Here is a 13,142-nt window from a genome sequence, read left to right on the forward strand (position 1 = left end):
CGGAGTTTCTAGATAGACTGAGGAGGTGTATCCAGCAGTATGCTGGCGTAGACCCCGATTCAGTTGTGGGCCAACAGTTGTTGCGTACGGAATTTATCTCTAAGGCCTGGCCAGATATTAGGAAGAAACTGGAAAAACTAGAAGATTGGGACAGTAAATCCTTAAGCGACTTGCTACGAGAGGCTCAAAAGGTTTTTGTCCGCAGGGATGATGAAAAACAGAAAAAGTCTGCTAAGACTATGTTACAGACTATTCAGGGATTGCATGCGAACTTTAAGGATAAAAATGATCATCTGTCTAAACCCCATCCCAACCGTTCATGGAATGGTAGGCGAGATAGAGAGCCCCAGCAGATGCCCAGGGGGGACACTAGATACCGTCCTCATTCCAGAGACCACGCCCCCACTCGCAAATGTTATTATTGCGATGCGGCTGGTCATTACAAACGCGAGTGTCCTTTTTATCAGCGGGATGTGCATTCCTTCGCCCTCTTAGAAGAAGACTAGGGGGGTCGGGGGTTCCTACCCTTGGGGCATAAGGGTTATAGACAGGAACCCCTGGTAAATGTGAAAATCGGGCCCCAAGGGACAGAAATCACCTTTATGGTAGACTCTGGAGCTGAACGTTCTAGTTTTATGGAAATGCCCCTGGGTGTACGGATTGGAAACTCGACACTTAACGTTTCCGGAGTGGGGGGGACCGTCATGCAAGCCCCCATAGTCCCGAACATTCTGGTGGAGTATGAAGACACCAGTATAATGCATGATTTCCTTCTACTGCCTTCGGCAGGGTTCAATTTGCTTGGGAGGGACTTGCAGACAAAATTAGGAATGGGAGTAATACCAGTGAACGGGGAAATGGTTGTAAAACTCTTCGTCCTCACTCCCGAGGATGACAAGGAGATAGACCCCGCTGTCTGGTACAAGGAAGGAAATAGGGGTGGTCTAAACATCCCGCCTCTAAAAGTTTCCCTCTTGCCCAAATCAGGGCCCATCCGACGGAAACAATATCCCATTTCCAAGGAAGGTAGAGAAGGATTGCAACCTGTAGTGACGCGTCTGATCTCAGATGGCATTCTGGAAGAATGCATGTCTCCTTTTAATACACCAATACTACCAGTTAGAAAACCAGATGGGACCTATAGATTAGTCCAAGACTTGCGGGGATTGAACGAAGTGGTTCAGACTAGATATCCTGTAGTTCTCAACCCTTATACACTGATGAGTAGAATCCCGCCAGATCATGATTGGTTTAGCGTTATTGATCTGAAAGATGCATTTTGGAGTTGTCCTCTTGATGCACAGAGTAGGGACCTCTTTGCTTTCGAATGGGAGGACCCTTATTCAGGCAGAAAACGACAATACCGGTGGACCGTTTTACCGCAAGGCTTTACAGAGTCCCCAAATTTATTTGGCCAAATTCTTGAACAAGTCTTGGAAAATTTTCATTGTCATTCAGGAAGCAGTCTGCTCCAGTATGTGGATGATCTATTACTATCCAGCCCTAGTAAAGACACTCTAAGACATGACACGATCGCTCTACTAAACTTTCTGGGTAAACAAGGCTTACGGGTCTCGAAGTCTAAATTGCAATTTGCAGAACAAGAAGTCCGTTACTTAGGACACCAAGTCAGCAAAGGCAGCCGACGAATAACTCCTGAAAGAATATCTGGGATAGTGAGTATGCCCCTACCAAAAACAAAGAGACAGATAAGACAATTCCTTGGTCTGGTAGGGTATTGCAGGATTTGGATTGAGGATTATACCACTCTTACAAAATTTCTGCTTGCTAAACTAAGTCAGGATAGCCAGTCTATTCAATGGACAGCCAGTGAGAAACAACAATTTCAACTTCTTAAGGACAAATTGATCCGGGCTCCGGTTTTAGCCCTGCCAAATTTAAATGAGCCTTTCCAGCTCTTTGTTACCAGTGCTGCCGGTACTGCACAAGGGGTTCTAACACAAATTCGAGGGGGGGTTAGGCAACCGATTGCCTTCCTTTCTAAATTACTGGACCCTGTTTCGTCAGGCTGGCTGACATGCGTACAGGCCATTGCCGCGACTGCAATGTTGGTGGAGGAAGCCCGTAAGCTGACCTTTGGTGGTAAGATGACTGTTCACTCCCCCCACTCAGTCAGTACAATCCTAGCGCAAAAAGCGAATAAGTGGCTTACTGATACCCGCATCCTGAAATATGAAACAATCTTGATGAGCGGGGAAGACCTCAAGTTTGTCAGAGATACAAGTAGTAACCCCGCCCACTTTCTCTACGGGAGTCCGTCGTCCAACCCGCTTGAACATGATTGTGTGGAATTAGTGGATCTCCAAACTAAAGTTAGGGAGGATTTACAGGAAACTCCACTAGATTTGGGAAAGAACCTGTACATTGATGGTTCGTCCCGATACCTAGACGGCACCCGATACAGCGGCTACGCAGTGGTAGATGGGGATTTAGAACAGGTTATTGAATCTGGCCGTCTCCCAGGGAGGTGGTCTGCGCAGTCTTGTGAACTGTATGCTCTACTTAGGGGCTTGACCCTACTTGAGAAGCAGATCGGAACTATTTATATTGACTCCAAGTACGCCTATGGGGTTGTACACACTTTTGGAAAAATTTGGAAAGAACGGGGACTGATAACTTCTCGGGGTAAGGAGCTGGCTCATGAACAAATGATCAGCTTAGTTCTGGATGCTTTGCTCCTCCCGGCCGAGATTGCAATAGTTCATGTCCCAGGCCATCAAAAGGGGTCAACCCAGTCTGCCCTAGGCAATAGGCTAGCTGATGAGGAAGCACGCAGAGCTGCCACAGAGGAACCGATTAAGCTACTAACATTGATCCCTTTGCGGGAGGGTCTTGTCATACACCCTGCCTTTACACAGGCTGAGATTGATAAGATGGAACAGTTAGGGGCACGACAGGAGGCTGACGGGCGTTGGCTCCTGCCAGACGGCAGGCAGGTCCTAAACAAACAAGTGACCCGTGGGGTCCTCCATCAGTTACATCATCAAACCCATTGGGGTGCGCAGGCCATGTGTGACACAGTCCTTCGCGACTATGTCTGCCAAGGAATACATACCTTAGCACAGCAGGAAGTTACGGGTTGTCCCACGTGTCAAAAGATCAATAAGAAAGTTATGCGCTCCCCTCCCACGGGAGGCCAGCCACCTGCACTACGTCCCTTCCAAAGAATACAGATAGACTTCACAGACCTACCTCAAGTGCAGCGCTTCAAATACCTGCTGGTCGTAGTAGACCATTTCACCCATTGGGTGGAGGCGTTCCCTACCTTAAAAGCTGATGCACCAACTGTTGCTAAACTGCTTTTGGAGAACATTATTCCTCGTTATGGGATGATGGAATCCATTGACTCAGACTGTGGCACCCATTTCTCCTCAAAATTACATCGACTCATCTGTTCTGCTTTACAAATACAGTGGAAATTCCATTCCCCGTGGCATCCCCAAAGTTCTGGGCGTGTAGAACGCATGAACAGTACTCTTAAGACCCAGCTCACTAAATTGATGATGGAAACTAATCTACCCTGGACAAAGTGCCTACCGATTGCACTACTGAGAGTTCGTACTGCTCCCAGAAAGGACATTGGCATTTCCCCCTACGAAATGTTGTTTGGTCTCCCCTTCTGGAGTAAAATTGATGAGTGCCCGTCCTTGCAGACGGGCGACGTGATGATCAGGGACTATTTACTTGGCCTTTCCCGATCTTTTGCAGAACTCAGGCAGAAGGGGCTCCTTGCCCAAACCCCTCCATTGGACGTCTACCTCCACAAGGTGGAACCTGGCAACTGGGTCCTGGTGAAGACTTGGAAGCCAGGGAACCTCCAGCTGCATTGGGAAGGGCCGTTCCAAGTCTTATTGACTACGGAAGCAGCTGTACGCACAAAAGAAAAAGGGTGGACTCACGCAGCCAGACTAAAGGGCCCGGTGTCGCCGCCCAAAGAGGAGTCGTGGTCGTGTGAGGTTGGAGACAGACCGTTGGTGGTGAAGTTAAAGAAGCATCAAAAATGAACTCTCTGGGGACTCTTTTGTTACATATTGTATTATTTGCCGTCCTTTTAGTGGGGGAATTGACTGGTACCTGTGATAAGTGCCGCTCTAGGGTTCGGGTGGGGGACACTGAGTTAGACTTACGCGGATCTTTTGTATCCTACTCTTCTTATGCTAATCATACTCGCTGTTATGATATAAACTCACACCAAAAGTGCTGGGAAAAAGGGAAACTATATTATCAAGTGAAAAACAGGGGATATATTGGTCTATCTAATACTAGGGTCTATCGTTGCCCCTTTATAAATTACGAATGGTTGTGTATGTCAGCAGACAGTTTACAGGGACATGCTGCATTGCTGGGGAGAGATAACAGGAAAAGGGAATGTGCCAAATGCGGCGCCATAGTTCAACTGGGAGATCCTAACTTCTTCTCCCTTTGCCATGCTGAGGAATCACGGGAGGAATGTTGGGAGGATGGGAAATTGTATTATCAAATGTTAAATAAGGGATATATTGGATGGCCTGAGGGGAGGGTCCATGAATGTATTTGGGAAGAACATGAATGGGTCTGCAGAAAAAAAGACAGCTGGGATATGGCTATCAGGCCGTGCGACAAATGCTGCCAAATTGTGAAATGGGAAGGCCATGTCTTTCCAGGGCCTTTTGCGTTTCACACTAAAATAAGTGATGCCTGTTACAACCGGGAGAAAATGATACCATGTTGGGAGGATGGGGAATGTTACTACCAGGTATTCAGCCTGGGTAATTATACGAGTGGAAATATAAATTGTCCACTTGTGGCACAATGGCTTTGTATCAGTTTTATTAGCTCGGCAACGGACCACTTTGACCGGGTTAAGGAAATATATCCCGGTTTAGAGAAATCTGTTCCAAATTACGATGCCAAAATAGCCGCCTCAGCCAAGGTTTCCTCCCTCTATGAGGACATTAAGAGTCGGCTTACTCTTCCTGATGTTGCTAAAAATCTCTTTATTGACTTCACGTCTCAGATTGCCAAAATTTTAAATGTGACGAGCTGTTGGGTTTGTGGCGGTCCGCATATGACCGAGCAATGGCCGTGGACAGGGGAGAGTTTGGACGTTCAGGAAATCCTTGAATACAATTGGACTTACTCCACGAACAGAATTTATCAAGTCTGGAAATTGCAGAATACCCCGGCAGGCCACTTCTGCGTTGGGAAACAAGGGTCCCGCCCAGTTGGTGACAGCCCCTGTCGGCGGGTCTTGAATCTCACCACGGACACTTGGTGGCCCCGACCCTTGGGTTGGTTTCTCACCAAACAACCCCTTGGGTTGTCTATCACCCAACAAGGGGATCTCACCTGCAGGCGGTTGCATCCCACCTCTGATTCCTGGAATTGCAGTGGTTCTGGCCCTTATGCGGGAATGCCGGGAATTAGGGAGGCCTGGGACGGTGTTGCCAGGGACAGTGGAGGGGGTCCGGCTCCCGATGGTTTATTTTGGATTTGTGGGGATCTGGCGTATTCCAGGTTGCCCGAGAAATGGGGTGGCTTATGCTTCCTCGGTATAGTCAGACCGGAGTTCTTTCTCCTCTCACGTGATCAAGGGGCTGACCTGGGGGTTAAGTTGTTCGACTCCCTGCAACGGAGGTCCGGAAAGCTAGCACGGAAGCGTAGGAGTGCTAGTCAGTGGAATGTCCACCAGTACGGAGACATCCACTTGGCCAAGTGGGGCGCAGATTGGCCACCGTCCCGTATCATTGAGTATTATGGGCCGGCAAGTTGGGCTCAGGATGGCTCTTGGGGTTACAGAACTCCAATTTATATGCTTAATCGCATCATTCGCTTGCAGGCGGTGATGGAAATAATCACCAACAAAACCGCCTTCGCATTGGAATTACTGGCTAGACAGCAGTCTCAAATGAGGGCTGCAATATATCAGAATCGTCTTGCTTTAGACTACCTGCTTGCCTCTGAAGGGGGTGTCTGCGGGAAGTTTAACACGACAAATTGTTGTCTGGAGATAGACGATAACTACGAGGCTGTCCTAAAAATCACCCGGGACATCCGTAAAATAGCCCATGTACCTGTCCAGACGTGGCGACCTATAGGGGACGCTAGTTGGTGGAACACGCTTTTTGGGGGTGGCTGGTGGCGCATGGCATTAATAATGATGGTGGGTGTCGGGGCCCTGTTCCTCGTTATTCCCTGTCTGGTTCCTTGTGTTAGGGTATTGATCCAACGCCATATCGCCCAGATGCAAGCCATTGCCATACCCCAACATGGTACTCATGAACTTAAAGTTTTACTATTGAAAAGACAGAAGGACCTCCCTGAGCCGTAATTCAGCCTATTCTGTTACGCATGCACATCTTAAAAAGAAAAAGGGTGGAGTTGTGAGATTTAGATTTGCTTTATTATACAACAAGAAGCTATTAAGATGTGCATGGTACCCTAGACATTTAATATATAACCAAACTAAATATGTGGTATGTCTTGCTACTTTATTTTATATATACTGGCTGTTTTATTTTAAGGAAATGTTAACGTTTGGGCTAATTTACGTAAAGATTGATCCTCTAACGATCAGTATTGCAATGTAAGCAGTTAGTAAGAAAAACAAGCTAGCTGGGGGCAAGGGGTCAGCTTTGAAAAATAACGAAACCTTGAGCGAGACAATACTTCTGCTAATATGGTGCAAAAACAACCAGCTAAGAGTACAAGGTGCGAGACGGTTGCTAAGTTCAAGGGCTGAAAATATCATTAGACAGGGAAGTGGGTTATGCAGCTGGAGTTCGAGACAATGAGGACATGATCATATGCTTTCTCTGTAAGAAATGAGATCATTGTAAAGCAATGACCCTCGTGACCTCTAGGGGCCATAGGGGAGGCTCTAAATTGCTATATAAGAAAGATCGCTGTAATGCTTGGGTACGCTTTTCTTTGGGAAGGCGTCCAATTCTGCAGAATTTGTTAATAAAATCTTTGTTCTCTTGAATTTGTCCAGAGCGATTATTTAGAAGTGAATTTTCATTTCTAACATGAGGGATCACACTTTTTGGACAGAGATGAAGAGAATTCTTTTTTCAGGTGTGTAACTTTGGAATTGTCTGTCCTAGGAAGTGGGAGAGGTGAGGACAATGGATATTTTTAAGTCACAGTTGCATAACAAGAATCTAAGGTTACACTGGGTAGATGGGAACTCAAAACATAGACTTATCAGCCATAAACTTATGAAAGAGTGGAATAGGTTCAAGCGAGCAAATGAATTTGTTAGATGCATTCATGAAAGTTTCCTCAAGTAGTATATAGAGGATCCTACTCAGGAAGGGACAAAACTTGGTCTACTCATGGGGAATAGGGCAGGACCGGTGATGGAGGTGATAGTGAGGGAGCAGTTTGGGACCAGTCCTATTAATTTTAAAGTAGTTATGGAGAGGAACTGGTCCACAGGTTCAAGTTCTAAATTGGAGAAAGGTGAATTTTGATAGAATTCGACAGGAGCTTGCAGGGGTTGATTGGAATATTTTGTTTGCAGGCAAAGGGACCTCCAGCAAGTAGGAGGCCTTTAAAAGTGAGATCACTGGAGTTCAAGGTCTATATGTTCCTATGAAGGTGAAAGGCAAGGTTGACAGGAATAGGGAACCCTGAATGACGAGAGATATTGAGGCTTTGACCAGAAAACGAATGAAGCATGGCTGAGGTACTGGCAGCTGGAACCAAGGGAATCCCTGGATGTATACAGGGGATGCAGGGTTTTACTGAAGAAGAAATCAGGAAAGCAAAAAAGGGGCATGGGATGGCCTTGGCTGAGAAGGTTAGGATGCATCCAAAGAGGTTCTTTAAGTAAAAAGGAGTAAGAATAATTAGCGAAAGAATAGTTATTTCTTATTTTCTAAAGGCAAGTGTAAGTCATTCTGTTCCAGAGGCAATTCAATTGGACAAATTGATAGGCTTGAAGCAAAGCGTACTTTATTCTTACACTGCAGTCATAATAGTGATTTTAAAATAGCGACAATTCCAAGATGGAGGTGGAGTAGGACATCTGAGATCGGGTTTGTCCACTCCACCCATTTGGAGTCATCGGGTCATAGAGATTTACAGCACAGAAACAGACCCTTCGGTCCAACTCATCCAGATATCCCAACCCAATCTAGCCCCATCTGCCAGCACCTGGCCCATCTTCCTCCAAACCTTTCCTGTTCATATACCCATTCAGATGCTTTTTCAATGTTGCAATTGTATCAGCCTCCACCACACCCGGTGGCAGCTCATTCCATACATGTACCACCCTCTGTGTGAAAAAGTTGTCACTTAGGTCTCTTTTATATCTTTCCCCTCTTAGCCTAAACCTATGCCCTCTAATTCTGGACTCCCCCACCCCATTTGTCTATTTATCCTATCCATGCCCCTCATGACTTTATAAACCTCTATACAGTCACCCCTCAGCCTACGAAGTTCCAGGGAAAACAGCCCCAGCCTGTTCAACCTCTCCCTACAGCTCAAATCCTCCAACCCTGGGAACATTCTTGTGAATCTTTTCTGAACCCTTTCAAGTCTCACAACATCCTTTTAAAAGGAAGGAGACCAGAATTGCACACAATATTCCAAAAGTGGCCTTACCAATGTCCTGTACAGCTGCAACTAACTCCTGTATTCAATACTGTGACAAATAAAGGAAAGCATACCAAACACCTTCTTCACTATCGCGTCCTACCTGCAACTCTATGTTCAAGGTGCAAGAACCTGCACCCCAAGGTCTCTTTGTTCAGCAACACTCCCTAGGACCTTACCTTTAAGGGTATAATTCCTGCTAATATTTGCTTTCCCAAAATGGCTCCTACCATCACTACTTTACAGTTGATAAACTTTTGCACAAACTCCCTGAAAATTTATTTTTATGTAGCTTTGCCATGAGTTCTTGGCCTATAGAATACAGGCCTCATGCACTTTATGGTGTCTTAAGAATATCAATCCCTGTGTGGCAAATTCCTAACTGCAGCATTGCCATGTGCCCTTGCAGATTAGAGGGATATTTAGTGGGATTTGTTCAGCCTTGTTCAAAAGAGGAGAATTACTTGAATATCGAAGTAGTACATACTATTCAAGCTCAATGAAGGAGGAACAGAATATTGGTTTGCTTCAGCATTGTCTCAGATGCTGCAGATGGGAGCTCTGTGAGTATTCCTTCATTTGAAAAAGCGATTTTCAAACTAAATGAGAGAATAATTGTATTAGATGAAATCAATCAAGTCCCATTTGCCAGCATCTGGCCCACACCCCTTCAAACCTCTCCCACTCAAATACCCATCCAGATCCCCCTGAAATGTTGCAATTGTACCAGCCTCCACCACCTCCCCTGGCAGCCCAGTCCACTCACAAGTACCTTTCCTTCTCATTTTTCTCTTTTTCTTCTTCGCTTTTCCGTTTTTGTTCTTTCTCCTCTCTTCTTTCTTCTCCTGGCCATGGGACTCCTGGCCTCAGACTGTGTACAAACCCAGCCTGACAGTCTCTCGGCCCAGCTGAGCAATCTCTCAGTGACCCAAGGTGCCGCTCTCTCAATGGCTGAGCATGTGCAGTCTCTTGACCAGCTATGTTGTTCTCTCTGCCTGACGTGGTGATCTCTCGGCTGGCTGTGGTGATCTCTCGGCCGGGTGTGGGAATCTCGCAGCCCACCATGGTAGTTTCTCAGCCCAGCGTGATGATTTCTCAGCCCAGTTTGGAGATCTCTCAGCCTGGCATGGTCAACTCTCAGCTGGGGGGATGTTGATTTTTCAGCCTGGCATGGTGATCTCTCAGCCTGGCATGGTGATCTCCCTGCCTGGTATGGTGATCTCTCGGTCTGGCATGGTGATCTCTCAGTCTGGCATGTTGATCTCTCAGCCTGGTATGGTGATCTCTTGGTCTGGCATGGTGATCTCTCGGCCTGGTGTGGCGATCTCTTAACCCAGCGTGATAATCTCTCAGCCCGGTGTGGTGATCTCTCAGCCTGGCATGGTGATCTCTCAGCTCAGCGTGATGATCTCTCAGCTCAGCATGGTGATCTCTCGGCTCAGTGTGATGATCTCTCAGCCCGGTGTGGTGATCTCTCAGCCCAGTGTGGTGATCTCTCGGCTCAGCTTGATGATCTCTCAGCCCGGCGTGGGGATCTCTCAGCCCAGTGTGGTGATCTCCCATCCCGGTGTGGTGATCTCTCAGCCTGGTGTGGTGATCTCTTGGCTCAGCGTGATGATTTCTCAGCCCAGTGTGGTGATCTCCCATCCCAGTGTGGTGATCTCTCAGCCTGGTGTGGTGATCTCTCAGCTCGGTGTGGTGATCTCTCGGCTCAGCGTGATGATCTCTCAGCCCGATGTGGTGATCTCCCATCCCGGTGTGGTGATCTCTCAGCCCGGTGTGGTGATCTCTCAGCTCGGTGTGGTGATCTCTCGGCTCAGCATGGTGAATTCTCAGCCAGGTGTGGTGATCTCTTGGCCCAGTGTGGTGATCTCTCAGCCCGGTGTGGTGATCTCCCAGTGTGGTGTGGTGATCTCTTGGCCCAACCTGATGATCTCTCAGCCCAGTCTGATGATCTCTCGGCCAAGCCTGATGATCTCTCGGCCTGGTGTGGTGATCTCTCAGCTCAGCATGTGCAATCACTTGGCCGGCTGTCACCTTAGCACGGACCTCTGATCTCAAGGTGATTCTTCGAAGTGCAGTCCAACTGAGATTAAACACTTAACACTTAGGGGCGGCACGGTGGCACAAGGGGCGGCACGGTGGCACGAGGGGCGGCACGGTGGCACAGTGGTTAGCACTGCTGCCTCACAGCGCCTGAGACCCGGGTTCAGTTCCCGACTCAGGCGACTGACTGTGTGGAGTTTGCACGTTCTCCCCGTGTCTGCGTGGGTTTCCTCCGGGTGCTCCGGTTTCCTCCCACAGTCCAAAGATGTGCGGGTCAGGTGAATTGGCCATGCTAAATTGTCCGTAGTGTTAGGTAAGGGGTAAATGTAGGGGTATGGGTGGGTTGCGCTTCGGCGGGTCGGTGTGGACTTGTTGGGCCGAAGGGCCTGTTTCCACACTGTAAGTAATCTAATCTAAAAGACTGTAATGTTTGAACCTGCATCTTTATTCCTTTATTTTCCACTTAAAAGTAAGAATGTCTGCAACGTGTAACTTTTAACCTTACATCGTGTGTTTTATGTTATACTATATTTACTTTAAAAATAAGAAGTGTTGAATTTTTAATATTGTTCTTTCTTCATTCCTTCTTCTTAAGATTTTGTGCCTAGGTCTTTGTCCCTAAAATGGTGCATTGTGTGGTGTCATTATACACTTCTCACTGTATTCCTGGACCTTTGTACTGAGTACACATGACAATAAAATCAAAATCAAATTACAGACAAAAGAAAGAAGAGTTGGAATAACAATTGGAAAACTTAGCAGGATAATGGGTTATTTATCTCATAAACAGCAACTGCTCCAATAGAGTAACATCCCATAAACACGTCCTTGGCACAGGCAAATTCAGTAAAATAGGTTGTCTCACATGTAATTCTGGACAAGGATTGTAATAGAGTTGTTCAAGATTACATTTACTTTCAGTGTTCTGGAAACAGTACAATATTTATTTATCCCTTTAAATCTTTCCTATTCATGTCCCTGTCCAAATGTCTCCAAAATGTTGTAATTGTACCTGCCTGGACCACTTTCTCTGGCAGCCCATTCCATACACACACCCCCTCTGCATGAAAATGTTACCCCTCAGCTCCCTTTTAAATCTTTCCCCTCTCACCTTAAACCTGTGCCATCTGGTTTTGGACTCCCCTGCTCTGGGGAAAAGGCCTTGGCTGTTCATCTTGTCTGTGCCCCCCTCATGATTTTATAAATTTTGCCAGCGATGATGGAGAAGCAGGGTAGAAGATGAAAGGCTGAATGTCAGGAAACACAGAGTCAGAATAAAGGCTTCAGTTTCAAACTGGTCACTAATGGAGTGTCGCAGGAATCAATGCTGAGACCTCAACTATTATAATCACATTAAACTACTGGGTTCGGTTGAGTAAATGGGAAGGAAAAGGAGCCTGGAGTATAATGTGGCTGTGGCATGAGGTTGTTTGATTGACAGGAATAACAGAGAGCAGAACATTATTTAAAAGGAGAGAGATGACAGAATTCTGGAGGAGGAGGATCTGCCTTTTCTTGTACAGGAATCACAAAAGAGTAACATACAGGTACATCAAAGAAGTAAGTAGATGGGAGGTCTTGTTACAACTGCACGGTCACTGTTTAGACCACACATCGAGTATTGCGTTCAGTTTTGGTTTCCTTTATGAAAATGATATACTTGCATTGGAAGGAGTTCAGAGAAGTCTCAGTTCCTGAGAGGAAGGGATCCTTGTTTCAAAAATACAATTAACCTGGATTAGAAACATTAACTCTCTTATCCCTCCACAGATGCTGCCAGACCTGCTGCGGTTCTCCAGTGATTTCTTTTTAGCGTGTTCCAAGACGTTTATATCGAGAGTAATCAATACCCCGGAGTGAGTTACAGACTGGAATCTAATCAAGGGATTCGAAGAAGTGATCTGACTGGAAAGCCACTGGAATTCTGAAAATGTGATTGCACTGGTATTTTTGTCTCAATAGTACTTTTAAAAAGACGGAGGCGTCTTTTTAAAAGTAAAAACTCAATATTCAAACTTCCATGTTCACTAGTCTGGGCAAGCCACATCTGGGACTGTAACCTCCAAGGTGGGTCTGTATCTCAGTGACCTGGAGTTGTTTCATAGCATCCCTGTTGCAGTGTTTTAAATACAGGAAGACCTCACTGAACAGAGAAGAACAAAGAACAATGCAGCACAGGAACAGGCCCTTCGGCCCTGCAAACCTGTGCTGGCAAATTTTACCCTTCCATACTAAAACCGTCTTCATTTCCAGGATCCGTATCCCTCTATTCCCTTCCTATTTGTGTATTTGTCCAGGTATTCCCTTGAATGCTGCTGATGTGTCTGCTTCTATCACCTCCTCTGGCAGTACATTCCAGGCACTCACCGCCCTTTGTGGGAAAAACGGGCCTTGCACATCTCTTTTAAACTTCCCTCCTTGTGGTTTGAACCTGTGTCCCTCGTAATTGATGCCCTCCACCAATCTGTGAAATAGCCTCATGTTTCCATTTAATC

The sequence above is a fragment of the Hemiscyllium ocellatum genome, chromosome 47 (genome assembly GCF_020745735.1).
Source record: "Hemiscyllium ocellatum isolate sHemOce1 chromosome 47, sHemOce1.pat.X.cur, whole genome shotgun sequence".
Classification (NCBI taxonomy): Eukaryota; Metazoa; Chordata; class Chondrichthyes; order Orectolobiformes; family Hemiscylliidae; genus Hemiscyllium; species Hemiscyllium ocellatum.